The 21,801-nt window shown below is 38.9% G+C and overlaps 1 protein-coding gene across 3 annotated transcripts in view; it reads right to left on the bottom strand.

Annotated features, from left to right (window-relative positions):
* Positions 1–14,661: 14,661 nt before the first annotated feature.
* The window catches only part of LOC105079804 (uncharacterized), a 429,087-nt gene continuing 421,947 nt past the window's right edge, over positions 14,662–21,801 (bottom strand). For 2 of the 3 annotated variants that reach the window (XR_012509222.1, XR_012509216.1), the window contains one exon: positions 14,662–21,330. The gene's annotated coding sequence lies outside the window, so the exon portion shown is untranslated. The remainder of the gene's footprint in view (positions 21,331–21,801) is intronic. The other variant, XR_012509217.1, reaches the window with a different exon arrangement.

Genomic DNA, 21,801 nt, shown 5'->3' with positions numbered 1-21,801 from the left:
ATCAAAGCAGAATATGTATTTCTTGCTCCCTTTGTCATATTAGCCATTAATAACACAATCTGGTAATTCTCTCGTAAGATCAATCTCCTCAGAATATACTACAATTTCTTCTGTGTTAAGGCTGAAATATTGGCTTCCATTTGCATTTTTCCTGATTACCAGTGAGACTGAACATTTTCTTTCAGTGTGTTTATTGCTTTTTAGGTGAATTGTGCATACATATTTTGTACATTATTGATTTTTAGGATTCCTTTATATTGGCTGCTTGAATAAGCTATAAAGACACTCCTTGTCTGTCTTGTGTTTTGAATCTGTTGGTAATTTATTTTATGCCACAGATGTAGTGGATTTCCTTTATGATTATGCTGCTTTGAGAAAATCATCCTTATCCTGCTATCCGAAGGATAATAATCTATATATTTTCTAGACATTTTAGATTAGCTTTACTCATTGAGGTGTTTAGAATATTTGGGCTTGACTTTAGTACGTGAGATGAACAATGGATATATATTCTTTTCCTATAGGTGTTCAATTTTCCCATTAGCATTTAATAAAAAGCCATCATTTCCCAGTGATTTGTCATACCGCCTCTTTCGTAAACCAGGTCACCACACACACCCCTGAGATGTCTGAGCAGAGTGTTCTCTTACTTTGTCTCTTTGTCTATGAATACCATGCTCCTTAAAAAGGTAATATTTTAAAACTGTTTCTAGGTGCCTCACAGAATGTTTTCTTTTGCTATTGCGAATGGAAATCTTTGGGTTTTTTAATTACGTTTTATGGATGAGTGATTAATCATTACTCTTGACTTGAGTGTATCAAAGGGAAGAGCACATATAACCAAAAGCAATGATACTGATGCCGGCCGGCCTGATTTTTTAACCCCAGCCCTACCAGTATTGAGTGACTCAGAGTTCTGCCAGTTTTGGCCTTATGCAGTCTGAGGCTACAATAATAAAAACAATAATGTTTAGGGTGACACTGCTCAATGACTCTAAAATCTCTTTTAATCGCATCATTTTCTAATTCTCTGTGTGGTAGACATGGCAAATTTGAGATAGCACATTTTTCAGTTAAATGAATGGAAAGTGTTATGATTAATCTTGATAGGTGAAAGGGAATTTTGCTAGGTGACATAAGGTATTATTATATTTTGATTGCTTCAGCAGAGGAACTAGGAAAAATAGTATATCTAAATTGAAAGTGAAATATATTTTTCCAGTGTATTGTCACTTCAGTTTCAGCCCGTTCAGTATAACATTATTCTCACGCTGTGTACACCTGCACACGTTTTTGCTTGACACTCTGCTTTAATACCAAAAAAAGCTTTTTCAGTTTAACCATTAATTCTGAAATCCGTCTGACATTTTATGGGTATAAATAACCCACCCTCATAAATTAATAAATTCCCCTTTAGTACTGGGTCTTGATCTTCAGAGCACATGTAAGGATTGCATTTCTAAAAACCCTTGTGGTTGACTGAAGTTTTGTGACTTGTGATGCCCTGTAAGTGGAAGTGACCCACGTCTCTGAGTCAGAGAATTTAATTGTTGGTTTGAGACCCTCTAGAGATTCGTTACCCACTTTGGTAATATTTGAAAAGCTGGTTGTCACATTGGCCTACATCCCTGAGTGACCAAGATGTGCAGTCACCTGCTGCCTGTGATGGCAAAAGCCGAAACTAAGCCACTGAGATTTGGGGTTATTTATTGCCACACCTGGCCCATTCTGACTGTTATAAATAATGATATTTAAAAGAAAGTTCTGACTTAATGAAAACTAATGTACGTGGCATTAGCATAACAGTTAGTAGGCAGACTGGAAGTAAACTGATATCGAAGGCTCAAATAATGGCTCTTCATCTTATTCTGTGATGAAAATTTTCATAATTGTGGTCTGAATAATTTGGGAGACAGAGAAGCACAGAGACCATCTAGGACAGGTTAAGTTGGAAGAGGCATCATCAAATGGTGAAGGATAAATTTCAGAAGGTCTTCATTCAGTAAAGGATGACTGAGCTTATGTAACAGGACTGAATCAAGGGTACAGCTCTTACCCGTCGTTAAAACTCATGTGTAAAGACATGTATCCGTCGTTATAGTATCCAATGGAGTATTTCCAGCAGCCTGAAAATCCCCAGTGCTTGCCTGCTCAGCTCCCCCTCTCCAAGTCCCTGGCAACCACAGATCTTTTCATTGTCTGTGTGTTTTTGCCTTTTCTAGGATGTCACACAGTTGGAATCATACAGTATGTAGCCTTGTCAGACTGGCTTCTTTCACTTAGTAGGCATTCAAGCTTCTTCTATGTCTTTTCATGGCTTGATGGCTCATTTGTTTTTAGCACTGAATCTTATTCCGTTGTCTAGCTGTACCACAGTTTGTTTATCCATTACCTACTGAACAGCATCTTGGTTGCATCCAAGATTTGGTTACTCTGGATAAAGCTGCTATAAACATCCACATCGTGGGTTTTGTGAGGATGTTTAAGTTTTCAACTCCTTTGGGTAAATGCTGAGGAGTGTAACTGCTGGATCATATCGTGAGTGAGTGTTGAGTTTTTTAAGAAGCTGCCAAACTGTCTTCCCCAGTTGCCCTACCATCTTGCATCCCCATCAGCAGTGAATGAGAGGCACTATATAGCTCCACATGCTCACCAGGATTTGCGTTGTCAGTGTCCTGGATGGGGGGTGTTCTAATAGGTTTGTTTGCATTTCCCTGATGACAGACGGTGTGGAACGTCTTTTGATATGCTTATTTGCCATCTGTGTATCTTCTTTGGTGAAATGTCTGTTAATGACTTTGGCCTATTTTTTAATCAGGTGTTTTTGTTGTACTGTTGAGTTTTAAGAGCTCTGTGTATATTGGGGGTAACAGTCCTTTATCAGATGTGTCTTTTGCAAATATTTTCTCCCAGTGTGAAGCTTCTTATTCTCTTGACATTAGCTTTTCTCTAGCGAATTTTAAAATTTCAGTTGTTATACTTTTTAACTCCAGAGTTTCCGTTTCTTTTTTTAAAAATAAGTTCTGTCTTCTCATTGTTATTTTCTCAATGAGACATTCTCATATTTTCCTTTAAAATTTTAAACATGATTTTTTGGTTATTGTAACAGTTATAATGTCTAATATTATATCTATAATATCTAATGTCTGTGCTCAGATCTTAAAAAAAAAATGATTTTAGTCTGAAAGGTACTGGATTTTGTCAAATGCTACCTGAGTATTACCCCTGAATCAGCATAAGCTACATTTTGCTCAGGGGTCGTCCTTAAGTCCTCTTGGCTAGCTAGATTGTGGCCTCTACCGTGTAATGTGTGTAGAGCTCCCATCCTAAGTAGGAGAAGGGGAGCCTGGTCCTTTCAGCCACGCCTTCCGGAAAAGAGCTTCTGCAACCAAGGGCTAAAAGAAATTAGAAATGCTGGTGACTCGCCCTTTCTGCGATGAGCTATAGTTGCAGCCTGTGAGCTGGGGGGAGAGGGAACCCTGTATTTTCAGCTGCACAGAATAGTGTCCACTGGCGGATGTGGGAGGGAGTGGGTTTCGGCTCAAATGCCATAGATTTTCACTGTTCTTATCAAGCACCCACATATTGGTTTCTATATACCAGGTCCCCCTAAAAATCAGGGATGCTTGTAGAAATGGCTGATTTCAGGGTTAGAGCAGGGAAAGTGCAAGATCAGCCTGGAACATCTTATTGTGCCAAAAAGTAAATCAGTGTTTAAAATATTATGGGGACATGTCAAGAGCCAGTTAAAGGGACTCCATGTGGCAAAATCTGGAACAATCTGAGCACTAAAATAATGATAGTAACAGAATTCAGAGACCAAAATATGTAAATATGAGCCCACGTTGATAAATAAATGAGGGAAAAAAAGAAAGCTCTTGTGTCTAGAAGACTAACTCATACATACAGAAATGATGCTTTATTATAAAATCACCTTTCCACCACCAACATACTAATAATTGATTCAGGCAAGATCATTAATAGGTGCTAAAAACAGTGAGTGAAATTTTAATGATGAACAGAATATTTACATAATCTCAAAGTACCTCCTTCGAATTACTGATGAGTCACAAAGGAAAAAAGAGGAACTTTATAGGGAAGAAACCTGACAGACACCACCTAATGAAGTGATGAACTTAGCATCACTCACAAATGGACAGACTGGCATCTTGTGTGTTCTAAAATAACGCCTTGGGAAGAACACAGCATCACTGATGCCTGTCATGCTCCTGCTAAGAACACACGACATGGATCTAGCCATGAGGAGACAGCAGGCAAATAGAAGTTGAAGGCCACTCTATAAAATAACTGCCCTGTGTTCTTCAAAAATTGTAAGATCATGAAAGAAAAGAAAGGCTGAAAATTGTTCCATACTAAAGGAGAATGAAGGTGCAAATCAAGTAAATGTGATTCTGGATTGCACTTGGACCAAGGAAAAATGATTAGGAAGGACATGATTAGGAGAGATGGTACGATTTGTATCTGAACTGTGGCATACATAATAGTATCGAGTCAGTATTAAGTATCCTGATTTTGATAAATATACTGTGAATGCATAAGAGAAAATCCGCATCTTAGGAAGTAGTCACTGAATTTATTTGTGGAAAAAGAGACATGATGTCTGTAAATTATACTCAGATCATTCCGAAATAGAAATGCCAAGGAATGAGACTGCTGGATCACATGGTGACTCTATTTGTAGTTTTTGAGGAATCTCCTTACAGTTTTCCATAATGGCTGCACCAACCAAATGATCCAGCAATCCCACTCCTGGGCATATATCCAGAGGGCACTCTAATTTGAAAAGATATATGCACCCCAGTGTTCATAGCAGCACTATTTACAATAGCCAAGACATGGAAGCAACCTAAATGTCCATCGACAGATGACTGGATAAAGAAGCTGTGGTATATTTATACAATGGAATACTACCCAGCCATAAACAAGACTAAAATAATACCATTTGCAGCAACATTTATAGACCTAGAGGTCGTCATTCTAAGTGAAGTAAGCCAGAAAGAGAAAAATATACCATATAATATCACTTATATGTGGAATCTAAAAAAAGGAAAAAAAGAGGACACTAATAAACTCAACCACAAAAGAAACAGACTCACAGACATAGTAAACAATCTTATGGTTACCGGGGGGGGGGGGGGAGATAAATTTGGGCGTTTGAAATTTGCAAATGTGAGCCACTATATATAAAAATAGATAAAAGATAAATTTTTTCTCTATGGCACAGGGAACAATATTCAATATCTTGTAATAACCTTTAATGAAAAAGAATATGAAAACGAATATATGTATATAAATGCATGATGGGACATTGTGCTGTACACCAGAAATTGATACATTGTAAGACTGTACTTCAAATTTTTTAAAAAGTATATTCAATAAATAAAATTATTCCCAGAAAAAAATAGATATGTAACCAGAATATGTTCATAACATGAGTCATTAGAAAAGTAAATAGAATTTGACCCAGAAGTGCCACCATATGACATTTATTTGTCCTAAAACAGATAGAGAAAAATCTATTTGCATCACTATTCAACTACAGGTTAAATTTAATAATTTGTTTTAAATAGGAACAGCTTAAATCTGCACTTACCCAGAATGAAAGAATGGTTAGGAAACTGCTCCATTGACTCGATGTAATATTATGAGTTCATTCAATATCATTACAAAATATATGGTAATGGCAAAAATGCTTATGTTAACATAATCATATAAAAGCAATGAGGACAGCTGTATAAAATTAGTATGTAAGCCTGGAGTTGAAAGAAATTTGAAAATAATTTAATTTGTGATGGAATTCTGAACATCTTTCTTTACCTTCTTTATTCCTGTGTTAATGTCCTTTAATAAAATGTGAATTTAAAAAGTGAAGAGATCTGTCTTACAGTCCAGCACAAATATACTGCAAATGTTCTGAGCCTACAGCCATTGAATTCAAGTGAATTCATTTTTATGGGCATTAAATGAAATAGAAACGATGGTTGTAGCGTTCAACCAATTCAGATGGAGGATGGATTACTGGTTTATTAAGAAAATACAACCACATTCTCACACAGTCCCACAGAGCTCACAGTAAGTCCATGAAAAGACTACTCCAATTTATTTCCTTTCTTGGAGAGGCAGGTGTAGATTAAAAAAAAAAAAAAAAAAAAAAAAAAGCACTTCCCAAGTTCTCTTGGCTTTGTTTAACATAATTGAGCTCAGTTGGATACATTCTTGATGGGTACTCTCTGCAGCAGAGGACGAAACAAGGTTTTGGCAAGGAATTTTTTAAGAAGCTCAGACTACAACAACAAACCAACCAGCAAACCGCATCTGCAAACCACTAATGTGACAGTCCTGAGAACAGAAAACAAAAGGAGGCAAAATAAAAGGAAAAAATGCAGTTTCTGCCTTTTGTAGTGACACAAAAATATCAGAGATGGAACAGTTGTTCTAAGAAATTAAAAAAAAAAAAGATAATGTGTTCAGAAGAGTTAATATCGGGTAAAATATTGACTAAGCTTCAGCTTCGCTCTCACAAGCATATTTTCAGATCATAAATTAAATCAGTATTCTGAACCTAGGTTTCAAAAAAGCTGCAAAAATCAGCTGGGGTCAGTAACAGCACAAGACAGTTTTGAAGTTGAGTTTACGTGTTTGTCTGTCTCAAGAACAAACGAGGGGAAAGTCATGGGTTTTGAAGGTCTGAAAGCGGGTTTCATGGTGGGCGTCTGATTAAGGACTGAAATCGATCCCTCCAGATAGGCGGATGCGTCCATGGGTCTGTTCATGATTAGTTAAAGCAAATCGCACTGCTTCTTGGTCAGGAAAGAGTTGCCAGTCAGGTCCGACGCCAGGCTAGCATGCCTGGGGTCACTCAAAGTTTATGATTCTTTAACAGTGCTAGCGGGTTAGAATTTTCATGGAAGAGTTTTCATTTTGCTATCTCCTAGGCAAGTGCTGCTGTAAGGGAAAAAATCTTCCCTTTCACACAATTCTAATTTAAAGAAAGGTTTCTAGTAGATTGATCTTGGAGAAGTAGTATGATATAATATTGTCAAAAGTGTTTATTCCCAACTAAATGAGGCTGGAGAAAGTCTATTTCAAAAGCAATTAAATCCATGAGTTACACAGACAATGACTAAAAATGACTAAAGATAATCTCAAAAGAGAGTAGTAGCCCACGTGCAACCTCAATCAGAAGTCCGCATCCCAAGTGGGTGTCCTTACAAATTTTATATATACAGAGAGGAGGTCATATGAATATACACATATATAAATTACAAAATATACATATGTATAAATACAGTGAATGATTGGAAGTAGAACAGTAATAATAGAAGAAAAACCTAGGGACTTCTTACTCAGTTCAAAAAAAATCACACAGCATTGGTACCTTTGAGTCAACTCTCTCCACTGACCTCTGTTTAGTAACATTTCAGGGAAAAAATATACTATTGATAGGGTTTTAGAATCTAGGAAATAATGGTAAACTAGGCATTTTTATAAACTCAAGAAATCAAGTATTTAGCATTCTAAGTGGGTGCAGGGAAAAGAACATAATGTTTATAACAGCGGGCTTTATTATTGCAGGGGAAGAAGACCTTTTTCCCCCTGCCCTCCTAGGTTCTCTGGGTGAGGCCTTGCAAAGACACATCAATGGGAGGAAAACACAATGTTATTAACATGTGTGTCTCTCGTACACAAGGGAACACTCAGTGATGGTAACTCAAAGGGGTGGTTAGAACTTGGGCTTACATGGCATCTTAACAAAAGAATGATAAATTTTTAGAGAAGAGACAAGAGAAAGGAAAAGGACTTTGAGTTTCCAGGGGAGCAAATTGTGGGATGGTAAATACGAGGGGCTGGTGCAAGACAAGGGTGATTGGTCACGTCTGTCGTGTAGATTTCTCTGGTCCCATCTCTGGGCTGAGTAGGGTGTAGAGGTTAGAGTTGTTACAGGTGATTAATTTCTGTGCTTCCTGGAGGAAGGGAGACGGGACACCTTCACAAATTTATGTCCTGCTTTTAGGCAAATGGAGGGAACACAAAAAGCTTTTCTTGTATGTGCTTCTTCTCAGTTGCCTTCAGCTCAAAATCATTCATATGCCAACAGGCCAATTTCAGCTGGCATATTCTGCTACTCTTCAGTCTTAAATAAGAATTAAAACATCGGAAGGATGCAGAATAGGAAAAATGGGGTATGGACTCTGAAAACTAGAGTAATAATTCATAGTTATCATGCACATCTTTGATCTCTGACAAGTGAGTAAATAGCCAGCAGTATGTTTCCACGAATCTGGGTCGTAGATCAGTTTAATTTCCTTTTTGTTAGAAGTCGCGCTGTTCATTATTAGAATCTTAAAAGCTGAATAGTAAAGGATGATAAAGACTCCAAGAGAAGGAGGAAAATGTGGGAATAGATTAAAATAACTTTACCTTTACATAGAACTTTGGAAGTTGAAAAACAGGGCCCTGGGTAGAAAACCAATATTATCTTCAGTCCTCTGAAGGGAGAAAAAAGTTGCCAGTATCTAGAAAGGGGCAATTTGCATTTTAAGGTGTATCCAATGATCTGAGAGAGAGCAACACATCAGGTGAATAATAACTTCATCTGCGGCAAGCTCTTCTTCACATCTCTATTTAGTGCTTGAATGCATCTCCCCATTTGATTCTCCTATCTCCTCCTCCTCTCCCAGAGTACCGAGCACTACACAGCATCTAAACTTACCATTTCTAAGGCTCACTTCATCTCATTCTTATCGTGGGTTGTAGGTGTGTAGACTAACTCTAAGAAAAGCTGTATTCCCACATCTCATTTTTTTTTTTTTTTTGCCATATCACAGTGAAAATGTAAAGTGCCAAACTCTTTACTTCTGAGATTGTGTGCTGGGTCCCCTGCAGCTGGAGAAATAATACAGTCTTATCAGCAGAAGGTCAGAGCCTTCTTACCTGTAAGGCCACGGAAAGCACAGTTCTTGCTTCCCAAATTGGATCCTTTCCTTACAAAGTGGTATCTTCTTTGCCTCAGGGCACTCCTCCCAATATTCATTTATTTCAAAGGCAGCTTCATTATCCAGAAAAGAAAAAATTAGGATTGTCACTGCTTCTTTGAAACTATAAAAATTCACAAAAACCTAGTTGATGTCAACTTATGTGAAATTTCCCCCATTAGGTAACTGATTTATTCAGCAAAAGTAGTAGAGGAATGTTTCTCAGAGACACTTACTCTTCAGAAAGACATGATGAGAATTCCATGTAGCCCCTGAGAGGGTTTTTGTGTGTACCAGGCTCACCGCCTGGCAGTGAGGATGGATGTTCTGTGTCAGCTTGGCTAGGTCATGGCACCCAGGTCAAACATCAGTTTGGATGCTGCTCTGAAGATCGTTTTCAGATGAGATTAACATTTAAATCAGTAGAATGGGAGTAAAGTAGGTTATCGTCCATGATGTGAGGGGTCCTCAACCAGTTAAAAGCCTTAAGAGGCAAAGGGTAAGGTCTTCAACACTTAAGCTCCCCATCTGTTCTTACCTGCGTCTCCAGCCTGCCTGGCAAATTTCAGACTTGTTACCCTTCAAGAGCCAATTCCTTTAAATTAATCAGCCTCTCTCTGAACACACTCACACACACACATACACACAATCGATCCTGTTCATCTGCACAACTCTCACTAATACATTGCTCTCTAAATGACTGCTTTAGTACTTTTTAAGAAACTTAAAAATATGGACCAAGATGGCCTTAACGTCACCCTCTGTTTGTCCAAACTTTATACAAGATTCTTCTTGACTCTAGGCACCTGCCCTCACTTTTCTAGAACCTGTATGTTAGAGAACTTGGGCGATTTTTTTTCTACCTCTTTGAGATAAAAAATCTCTCTTAGTGTCTTGACAGATTCACACTCCATCTCTTAGAGTGTAGACATCAAGGCAGAGAGCACCCCTACACTCCCCAGGTTTTGTGAAGCAGTAAGAGCCTGATTTTGATGTGCACTTTATTATAAAACAACCTCCTGTCCCAAAGATATGAGCTTGCTTTTCCTTTGGGTAAATCCAACCAGCAAACACAGATCGCCTATGTTCTTTCTCTCACTCCCTCCCTAACAACCCTCCTGCCCTTTGTTTCAGTGCAGTTGAACTCAGACTCAGTTCTGGACTCTCTCTCCTGTTGCAATAGTCTGGAATAAAGTCATCCATGCCTGCCCAACTTTGGTGCAGGTTTTGCTTTGGCAATACGAAGAGGCTCCTCTTTATTTATTTATTTTCACTGAAGTATAGTCAATTACAACGTGTCAATTTCTGGTGTACAGCACACTGTCCCAGTCATGCATATAGGTACATACATTCATTTTCATCAAAGGTTATTACAGGATATTCAATATAGCTCCTCGTGCTATACAGAAGAATCTTTTTTAAAATCTATTTTTATATATAGTAGCTAACATTTGTGAATCTCAAACTCCCAAATTTATCCCTTCTACCCACCTTCCCCCAGTAACCACAAGACATACTTATTCTTTAGTAAAGAGCATTGGGGGCTAACATCAGAATCACATTCTATATTATTTATAATTTTTGGAATAAATTTGTTGTATATATTTTATGTGTAAATTAATTGATTAGTCACCTAAAAAACAAAACCAAAAAAAAAGGGAAATTGGTGGAAAAGTGTGACATTTCCAAGAACAACAACAAAAAAAGCTAGAGTAGAGGAAAAAAGCAAGGAGGAAAATAGTAGACATTAAGGAAGGATCTTCATTAAGATCATAAATTGCATAAGACCCCTGCCCCATTTCCTCCTAGTAATCAGACCCTCCTCTCACTGGCTTCTGTGATCCCAAGTTTTTCTTTTAATAAATTTATTGAGATATAATTCAGTGTCATACAATTCACTTACTTAAGATATACAGTGCAAGGATTTGTTGTTGTTATTCAGATTTGTGCAACCACCACCACAATCAATTTTAGAACATTTTTTATTTTCCCAGAAGGAAACCCCATCCTCGTGAGCAGTCACGCCCTATTCTCCCCCAGGACCCCTAGGCGACAGCTAACTATGTGATCTAGATTTTTAAAGTTGCTGGCTTGAATTCCCTGCTGCCTTCTGCTTCACACCATTTGATTGATCACACAGGTGCAATCAAAAAACTGTATTCTCTTCATTGATGCAAGTCTTGTAAATCAAAGAGAGTCACATATAGCTGCATTCTTAGATATATCTAATTACAGATAGCTTCTTCAACATGATTTTCAAGTGGTTGTTTTTATCACAGATACAACCCCCCTGACTCTGATCCTTAACTTAAAGATTGAGAAAATTGATTTTGTCTGAGTCCCAGAATTTTTGGACTAAGAGACCCTGGCTCATTCTGTTAGCACTCACAAGATACTCATGTATAAATCAGGAAACAAATTATTGAATATAATGTAAAATGTGTTGGCACAGGGCACGGGACATGGTTTCCCCTGAACAGCCTACTCTCTTCCTGTAAGCAAGCTTTAGGGCAAGCTGAAGTGTTGTGAGTTGCCCTGCACACAAGGAACCAGAATGAGGAGGCTAATTACGTGGTTCAAACATTGCACCACCCTCTCATAGTCAGACTGTGGTAGGCAGAATAATATCCCCCCAACCCCCATAGATCCTTCTGTCCTAATCCTCACAACCTATTACCTTACATAGCAAAGAGGACTTTGCAGATGTGATTAACTGAAATTCCTTGAGATGGGGAGACTGGTGTAATACCTCAGTGTGTACAATCTAATCGCATGTTTCCTTATCATTGGAGAACCTTTCTGAGGTGAACAGGTGATGAGATTATGGAAGAACAATAGAGACAGCAGTGTGGGAAGAGCTCACCCCCCATTGCTGGCTTTGAAGAAGGTGGCAAAGGACCATGTGCCAAGGAATGCTGGTGGCCTCGAGCAGCTGGAAAAGGCAAGGAAGTAGGTTCTTCTGTAGTTTTCAGAGGAATACAGCCCTGCTGACACCCTGATCTTAGACCAGTGAGACTCTTAGCTGACTTCTGACCTATATAGCTGTCCAGTAATAAATTTGTGCTGTTTAAAGCCACTAAATTTGTGGCAATGGGTTACTGCAGCATTAAAAAACTAATACACAGACCTCTAGACTTCTTACACTATGGATCTAGTCAGTGAGCCTTGGGCAAGGACAGCCTCTCCCGGAACAGTGCGTAGATGGGCCTTGCCCGTGTTTGCCTCAGTGGTTCTTCTTTCTTTGTACCTGAGATGCCTTCCTCAGAGCCCTTTCTTGAGTGACTTACTTATTAAAATGTATTTAATAAGGACTTAGACTTGAGAGTTAGATGGACCTGGGTTGATTTCTGACTCTGCCATTTTACTGGCTGGGTAACCTTGGACAGGTGACTTAATATTCTAAGCCTTGCCTTTTATGAACAAAGTGGGGATAATAATGACTACCCTCTGGGATGCCTGTAGGATAAAATGAGATAGTATTTATAATATGGCATGAGGCTTGATACATAGTGAGCCTCTAGTAAATAATAGGTGTTGTTATCATCTCTTAAAGACTAGGAGGAATTTGTCAATAGTGTGCATTCTAACACTTGCTCAGATACAAATTTTGGTCTTTATTTTCTGTGCCTTGCCAATTACAGCAGTTTTTGAATGGCTCCTTCTGCTCCGTGTCTTGACTTGATCTTCCACAGTAACATCAAACTAGGCAACAACCATTGTACAGTGTATCTGATTTTATTTTTTTTCATTTTTCGGTTTTTCCCAATTTTGCCTTTATTATTTTTATTGAAGTATATTTGATTTACAATGTTGTATCTTTTAAAAATATATATTCTTATTGAAGTACAGTCAGTTTACAACGTGTGTCAGCTTCTGGTGTACAGCACAATACTTCAGTCACATAGGAACCTATGTACATTTGTTCTCATATTCTTCTTCACCATAGGTTACCACAAGATACTGAATATGGTTCCCTGTGCTACACAGTATAAACTTGTTGTTTTTCTGTTTTATGTATAGAAGTTAGTATCTGCAAATCTCAAACTCCCAATTTATCCCTTCCCATCCACTTCCTGCCCTGGTAACCGTAAGTTTTTCTATGACTGTGAGTCTGTTTCTGTTTTGTAAATAAGTGCATTTTTTATTTCTTAAGATTCCACATTTAAGTGATATGTGGTATTTTTCTTTCTCTTTCTGGCTTACTTCACTTAGAATGACATTCCCTAGGTTCATCAAAGTTGCTGCAAATGGCATTATTTTATTCTTTTTTATGGCTTAGTATTCCATTGTATGAATATACCACAACTTCTTTATCATGTGTCGATGGACATTTAGGTTGTTTCTGCGTCTTGGCTATTGTAAATAGTGCTGCTATGAACATTGGGGTGCAGGTGTCTTTTCGAATTAAGGTTCCCTCCGTATATATGCCCAGGAGTGGGACTGCTGGATCATTTGGTAAGTCTATTTTTAGTTTTTTGCAGAATCTCCATACTGTTTTCCATAATGGCTGCAGAATGTTGTGTTAATTTCTGGTGTACAGCATAGTGATTCATTTCTACATGTATATATTTATTTTCATATTCTTTTTCATTATCGGCCATTACAAGGTATTGAATATAGTTCCCTGTGCTACAGTACGACCCTGTTGTTTATTTTATATGTAGTAGTTAGTATCTACAAATCCCGGATCTACAATCTCCTCTTTTATTTAGTCTTCTTTATCTCTGTCTCATTACCTGTGGTGTAATAGCCATATTTTTAATTCATTGTTTCCTAACTTTTTATGGCATGGTCCACTTAGAAAATGATGACATTTGTGTGATACACTGGGGTAGTAAGCAATCCATCTTACGGCCAGAGGTTTTGGATTCTAAGGGCTGAATCACCCTCTCAGTACAGCTGACACCTATTTGGGGAACAACAGTGTGCCCTGGTACATTTATGGGAAGCTCTGCTTAATCTAGCATTTTAGACCGGCTGCGATTGGAATTCATTCTGTCTTTTACATAGATATTTAATGAGCACCTTTTGTGAGCATGCTGAGCTCTAGGGGAAAGGAAATGAGAGCATTGTGTCACATGTTCTCCTACACGAACCCTCAGTTCCAGGCAGACTCACATCTGGTTACTGGCCTCCAAACGGGCCGTTGCTATTCCTCTCATACCTTTGCTCACGTCTTTTACTGTTTCAAATAGCTTGTATTTCTTTTGTCATCGCTCTGAATCTTCCCACTGTCTTCTCCGCGATGCTGTCCCTCATACAGTTAAAATATGGCAGTTTTATGTGTTGTGTTCTTTTCCATTTCATTCCATCGTTAACTCATTCCAGTTTGGTGCTCTCTGTAAAGGCTGGATTCTTTCTTTATAGTGATTCTTATTCACTTACTTTCTATCTTGTATTGGTCAATATTTTTCCTTTATATGTGTTCCTGTTGGCCTTATCATGATATTTATCCCACTCCCTCTCTCCATAACTTTATATCCTATAAATTCTGAGAAATACTACTATTACCATAAATATAAAATAATATTCATTGTGCATATACATTTTTCAGGTAATAGCAAATGTTTTTTGAGCTCACCTTGGACCAGGCATTATTCTAATAGCTCTATGTATATTTACCATATTTAATTTTACAGCAACCCTATATATATATATATATATATATATATATATATATATATATATATATTTCTATATCTCCATTTTATAAATGAGAAACTTGAAACACAGGTAAGTAAGTAACGTGCCAAAAGCTGTATGTTATGAAACAGTACCAACACCAGGACTGAAATGTAACTAGTGAGAGCAGGCAGCGTGGACACCAGGGCCCCCACTGACAACCGTTCTGTAATACTGTGCTGCGGGGAAACCGACCAAGTTCTGTATGTCTGAGAGAGCTGTAGAGACTTCTGATACTGAACATTCCCACTGAGCTGAGTTAGCCTTCATTACAGGTAAAAAAAAAAGAAGTTGTCATAAGAAATACACAATCTAGAGAGTATGATGACATACAAGGTCAGCAAGTGGTCAGTGTTGTTTACGGACCGTCAAATGTATGCGCCGAGAAATGAAATGGGCACTTAACGTACATTGTCTCACTGAGGCCTGAGGCCTTACCATAACCCTGCTGAGGAGTTGCTCTCATCCCTATTTTAGAGATGAGGAAAAAGAGCCTCAAGTAGGTACTAGTCCAAAAGCTACTGAGCTTGGAAGTGGCAGAGCTGAGGCTGAACCAGGGCACATCCGCCCTCTTTCTCATCACTGTGCTGCCCCGCTGCTCTGACGGCAGGGCCGTGGCAGAAGGGCCGGGGACAGGCTAGCAGGCTATTGCTAGAAGGTAGCCAGAGCCGTGCTTAATTCTGGAAAACAGTGCTGTGATAATGGGGCACTTTCTCCTTCAAATTAGAATTTGAGGAAGGTATGTAACCAGTGTTCTGGAATCAACCCAGGAAAGCATTGACCTTGTGGTCCTGGCCAAGCAAGCTACTTTCCCTTTTTGTGCTTCTGCTCTAACTTGAAAAACATGTATGTGGTTAATGGCATCTCTTTATATCCAAAGAGTTTTTTTTTTGTTTTTTGTTTTTTGTTTTTTTTTTTGCTTTGGTAGAACAAAGATGTTTTATGATGTTAGGAGTAGTGTTCAGACTCTGGAAGTAAGTACTAAAGAAAAACTGTTTTTCAGTTCTTAGTGTGAATATTGACGTTTGATACCATGATGTTTTTCCTTGATAGCATCACACTTTTACTTCACTGTTTCTTTTTCTTCCCCTCCTGGCACTGACATAGAGATTTGTTCATAGAGAACTGACTCTGACGATGACAACTCTTCATTGTACCTCAGTGACTTAGGCCCCACATGCTGTTTCTTCTCGGTCTTTAATTAAGCCTGTTTTTTTTAGTGCTGTAGCTGGGAGCACTGTGTTGACACAACAACTCATTCTTGTACAGAACAGATTGAAAGGTCAGTGTTCTAATGTTTTCATCTGTGGGAAAAAGAAAGTATTTTGGATATTTTATTTATAACTTTTAAAAGACTCCTCTGTGGAGAACGATTACTTATAGGTTGGAAAGCCATTTGACAGTTAAAGGGACAGAACTCTATTTAATATTAGACTAACACAAAAGAGGGGGAAAAGTGTAAAAGCTTACTAAAACTCTTTTCTGGGGATTTAGAACACATCTTTCTATTTCCTTCTTAATTTTCATGTAATTGTATCTTTCAATTCCCTAGTGTTCTGCTTAATCCTTCCAGATGCTGCATGTGCAGAATATTGACAGTTTCCACAAAAGGCAGTCAGTCAGTCATTACAGTAAACACATATGTGATGTTGAAGAGGGCTGCTAAGCAAGGGAAACGGAGTGGGTGTACTGAGCCTGGAACCTTCACATCGTAGGTCTGAATGCATCTATTTTTACGATGGAGTCATTGATATTTGCTAGCTATTTACTGGTGAGTAGGCCTGCAAATCCACCACGCCACAGCTTGAGACTTGCTGCCTCTCAGGCATCCCCAGGGTATAAGCTGCATCAGTTAGCACTGGGTGCCATGCAGATGTTAGGAATCATAGTAAAGAGATAGGCTTGCTGCGGATTGATAAGGTAAGGACTTAGTACATCGATGCATATATTTATACATAGTCCAGATACATGCAAGTGTTTGAGGAGTCCTAGCACCTCTTACTGACTGTCTAATCCGCACAGCTCAACGGATAGGTGATATTATCTCCACTTTACAGATGGGAAACGGAGGCCTGTAAGTGTAGATCACTTCCCCGAGGCAATGCAGGAAATGAAGAAGCTGGATTTGAATCCAGGGAGTCTGGCTGTGTAGCCTGTTCTAGTAGAGAGTTTCTGAAAGTTCATTAACTTTTGATATTTGTACAGTTTGGGAGCTTTTACTCTCTGGTGACACTGCCCAAGTGGACTCCTCATGAGCAGGTGCTTGCTATGACTCCTCTCTTTCCCTTTTCTCCTCCGTGGCTCGCTGTGTCTCATTCATTCTTGACTCTTAATATCTCCCAAATTTGTCTCGTCTTCCGTGTCACACCTACTACTGCCTCAGTGCAGGCATCTTTGGAACATAACAGCAGTCTCCCCGTGTCTTCCCTTTCTCCATTTTCAGTATTATCCCTAGCCCCCCACCCCCCAATTATCCACATTGACAGTAAAGGAAATCTTTTTCTTTAATTGAAGTACAGTCAGTTACAATGTGTCAATTTCTGGTGTACAGCACACTGTCCCAGTCATGCATATACGTACATATATTCATTTTCATATTCTTTCATTAAAGGTTATCACAATAGATTGAATATAGTTCCCTGTGCTATACAGAAGAAAATTTTTATTATCTATTTCTATATATAGTGGCTAACATTTGCAAATCTCAAACTCCCAAATTTATCCCTTCCCACCCCCTTTTCCCCTGTAGCCATAAGATTGTTTACTATATGAAACCAGTCTGATCATGTCCTTCACAGGATTAAATGTAAAATAATATCTATCATATGCATATATCACGTTTTACTTACCCCTTCACCTGCTGATAGACGTTGGGGTCACTTCTACTTTCTGGCTGTTAGGAATAGTGTTGTTAGGACATTCATGTGGACACATGTTTTCATTTCTCTTGGATACATACCTAGGAATGGAGTTGCTAGGTCATATGTTTTTTGAGGAACTTACGAACTGTTTTCCAATGCAGCTGTCCCATTTCACATTTCCCAGCAGCAATGTATAAGGGTTCAAATTACCCCACATTCTTGACAACACATTTCTTTTTCTTTTCTTTTTTTTGATACTAGTCAATGATACTAAACTAACACCCATAGATGTAAAGTTTTGTAAAGATTTGCATTTCCATGATGGCTAAGGATGTTGAGCCTCTTTTTCTGTGCTTTTTGGCCATTTGTGTATCTTCTTTGGAGAAATGTCTATTCAGATTTCATTTTTTAAACTGAGTTAGTTTTTAATTTGAGTTATGAGTTCTTTATATATTTTAGATACAAGTCTGCTATCAGATGTAGGATTTGCAAATACTCCTTTTCCTTGTGTAGAACTGTCTTTTCACTTTCTTCATAGTATCTTTTGAAGCATAAAAGTTTGTAATTTTGATGACTCTTTCTTTTGTCCCATAACCTTTTGATGTTATATTTTAAACTGCTGCTCAACCAAAGGACGTAAAGATTTACTCCTAAATATTATTCTAAGAACTCTATAGTTTTAAATAAGGACATTTGTTTAACCCTATGATCTATCTGGAATTACTGTTTGGTGAAGGCTGTGAGGAAGGGGTCCAGCTGTTCCAGCACTGCTTGTTGAAAAGACTCATTTTCCCCATGGAATTGTCTTGGTACCTTATCATTATTACTAGAGCTTTGTAGTAAGGTGTGACTCTTCCAATGTTCTTCTTTTGAAAGGTAGTTTTGGATATTCTGGGTCCTTTGCATTTCCATGTGAATTGTAGGATCTGAAAAACTTCTGAAAAAAATGCAACTGTTATTTTGATGCAGATTGAATTAAATATGTAGATCTATTTGGGAATACTGCCATCAATCATCTTAATATTAAGTCATCTAACCCATAAATGTGGGATATCTTTTATTTTAAAAATTTATTTATGTATTTTACAATATCATATTTTTAAAAATTAAGTATAGTTGAGGTACAATATTACATGTTACAGGTATACAACATAGTAAGTCACAATTTTTAAAGGCTACACTCCACTTACAGTTATTATAAAATATTGGCTATATTCCCCATGTTGTACAATAAATCCTTGTAGCTTACTTTATATCTGATGGTTTGTACCTCTTAATCCCCACCTCCATCTCACCCCACCTCCTTCCCTCTCCCCCCTGGTAACCACTAGTTCCTTCTCTACAACCGGGAGTCTGTTTCTTTTCTGTTATATTCACTAGTTTGCTGCTTTTTTTTTTTTAGACTCCACATGTAAGTGATATCTCACAGTATTTGTCTTTCTCTGTCTGACTTATGTCACTTAGCATAATGCCCTCCAAGTCCATCCACGCTGTACACCAGAAACTAATACAACTGTACTTCAGTTAAAAAGCAACCAACCAACCAATCCACCCATTTAATATATGGGCAGAAGAACTGAACAGACATTTTTCCAAAAGAGGAAATGCAGATGGCTAACAGGAACATGAAAAGTTGCTCAACATCACTAATATCAGGGAAATGCAAATCAAAATCACAATGAGATAACATCTCTCACCTGTCAAAATGGCAGGAATGTTGGCAAGGATGTGGAGAAAAGGGAACCCCTGAACACTGTTGGTGGGAATGTAAATTGGTGCAATCACCATGGAAAATAATATGAAGGTTTCTCAAAAAACTAAAACTAGAACCACCATATGGCCCAGCAGTTCCACTCTTGGGTATATATCTGAGAAAAACAAAAACATTAATTCAAAAAGATACATACACCCTGCTATTAACAGCAACATTATTTATAATTGCCAAGATACGGAAGCATCCTAAGTGCACATCTACAGTTGAATGGATAAAGAAGATGCAGCATATATATGTAATGGAATACAACTCACCCATAAGGAGGAGGAATATTTTGCCATTTGCGGCCCTTCATTCACTTTTTTTTTTTCACTTCAAAAACCAGAATTTTGTAACTGGCATAAACATTTCCACTGCATCAAAAACAACAAAATACCTAGAAAAAAACTTAACTGAGGAAGTTACCTATACTCTGAAAACTGTAAAACATTGATGAAAGAAATTGAAGATGATACAAAGAAATGGAAAGATGTCTTGTGCTCTTGGATTGGAAGAATTGACATTAGCAAAATGGCCACACCACCCAAAGCAATCTACAGATCCAGTGCGACCCCTGTCAAAATACTCATGACATTTTTCACAGAAGTAGAACAAACAATTCCAAAATTTATATGGAACCATAAAAGACCTCAGACTGCCAAAGCAATCTTTTGTAGGTCTTTTTTTTCCCTCTTTATTCTTTTTGTTCTTTTTTGTCTTATGGTTTGATGACTAGAGAAGTTCCTTTAATGTTTGGTGGTGCTGAATTCTTTTAGCTTTTGTTTATCTGTGAAGCTTTTGATTTCTCCATCAAATCTGAATGAGAGCCTTGCTGGATAGAGTATTCTTGGTTGTACATTTCCAGGTTCCTATGAAATCACTGCCTCTGCCCCTGGACCTGGTACACGTCAGATTCTATGTATGCTTCCCAAGCGAGTGAAGTCTCTGTCTCCCCCAGGTTAAGCCCCACAGGCCTTCAAAACCAGGTGTCCTGGGGTCTCCTCCTCCTCCCAATGCTGGAACCTGGGGCTGGGGAGCCTGACGTGGGGCTCAGAACTCTCACTCCTGTGGGAGGGCCTCTGCGACTTAATCATTCTTCAGCTTGTGGGTCGCCCACCCTGGGGGGTATGGGGCCTGATTATATTGCGAGTACTCTCCTCCTACCACCCTGCTCTGGTTCCCTCTTTATGTTTCCAGTTGAAGAAGATCTTTTTTGCTAGGTTCCAGTCTTTTATTTTTCGATGGTTGTTTAGCAGTCAGTTATGGTTCTGTTGTAGTTGTGAGGAGAGACGAGCTTGTGGTCCTGCCGCTCCGCCATCTTGACTGGAAATTGGGATATCTTTCCATTTATGTAAGTATTCTTTAGTTTTTCAACCGTGTTTTGTGGTGTTCATTGTGCAGGGATTGAGAAACACGTTTTCTTTCTAAGTTACACACCTGAGCATCATATATTATTTATACAATAAAAAGTTATGCCACAAGCAGAACATTGTTAATATTACTATAGGTTGATAAATAGTAAATTAGGATATATAATAAGGTTCCCCATTTTTTAATTCCTGATTTTGGTTAGTTACACTTTTGTTAGAGAACCAGATTCTCTCCCACAAGGACCCACCACTCCAAGATAACCTTGTCACTCTGATTCACACTCCAACCAGGCCTCTCTCCCAGATGGTGAGACAGAAGGTGCTTCTGAGGAAGGGGGTGGCCTTGGGGCCTTGACACACTCACCCGTGGTCTGGCAGTGGATCACCAGGATGCTGGCCATCTCGGCAAACTTAACACTGGAGGAGGGGTTCTTCTTAATTTCTTTCAAGAATTCTCCAAGGACCACCTGACACCTACCAATGAGCAGAGGGGAAGGGAGACAGCACACGCCAGCCAGGGCTGGAGGAGCCTCCACCAGTGCCACTTCTGCTCTGGGTCATCCACCCAGAGGGGGACCACACGTGATGGGATACACTTGTCAGATGAGTGCTCCTCAGAGGCTGGGGTGGACGAGCTCTTAGCTCCTCAAAGCGGGAAGCACACGGATCTGGAGGAAGAGAGCAATTTCTTGTTTTCCCAGCGCTGCCTGTCTGTTGGATGCCGGGTATGTATATGCACCCAGGGCTTTGGCAGCCTGCCCCTCCCCTGTCACTCAGTTTCCAAATCTCTTTGCCGTCATCGCCCAGGATCTGGAAGAGTCCATCCAGGATCTCTGGCAAATAATCCAGCAGGTTAATGTCTGGCATGGACTCCAGAGCCAGGATCTGGCCCGTGGAAGAAACCAGCAGGGCAAGTCACCAGCCTAAGTACTTGCGTCTCCTCACCCATCCTCTGGGACTGGCCAGTGAGAAGGGGCCCTGCTGAGGCAGCTTTTCAGGGAACTGAGGGGCCCACAGGGGAGGGGGTGCAAGCGGCTGTTGTTTCTGTTTATTTGAAGGAGGCATCTGGGTGATTCTGAGGACAAGGAAAGAACCGTATCCTTTTCAGGGGCAAACATGATGGGCTGTGGGGTCAAAGC

The sequence above is a fragment of the Camelus bactrianus genome, chromosome 9 (genome assembly GCF_048773025.1).
Source record: "Camelus bactrianus isolate YW-2024 breed Bactrian camel chromosome 9, ASM4877302v1, whole genome shotgun sequence".
In the NCBI taxonomy this organism is placed as follows: domain Eukaryota; kingdom Metazoa; phylum Chordata; class Mammalia; order Artiodactyla; family Camelidae; genus Camelus; species Camelus bactrianus.
This window is presented reverse-complemented; position numbering and strand designations above follow the sequence as displayed.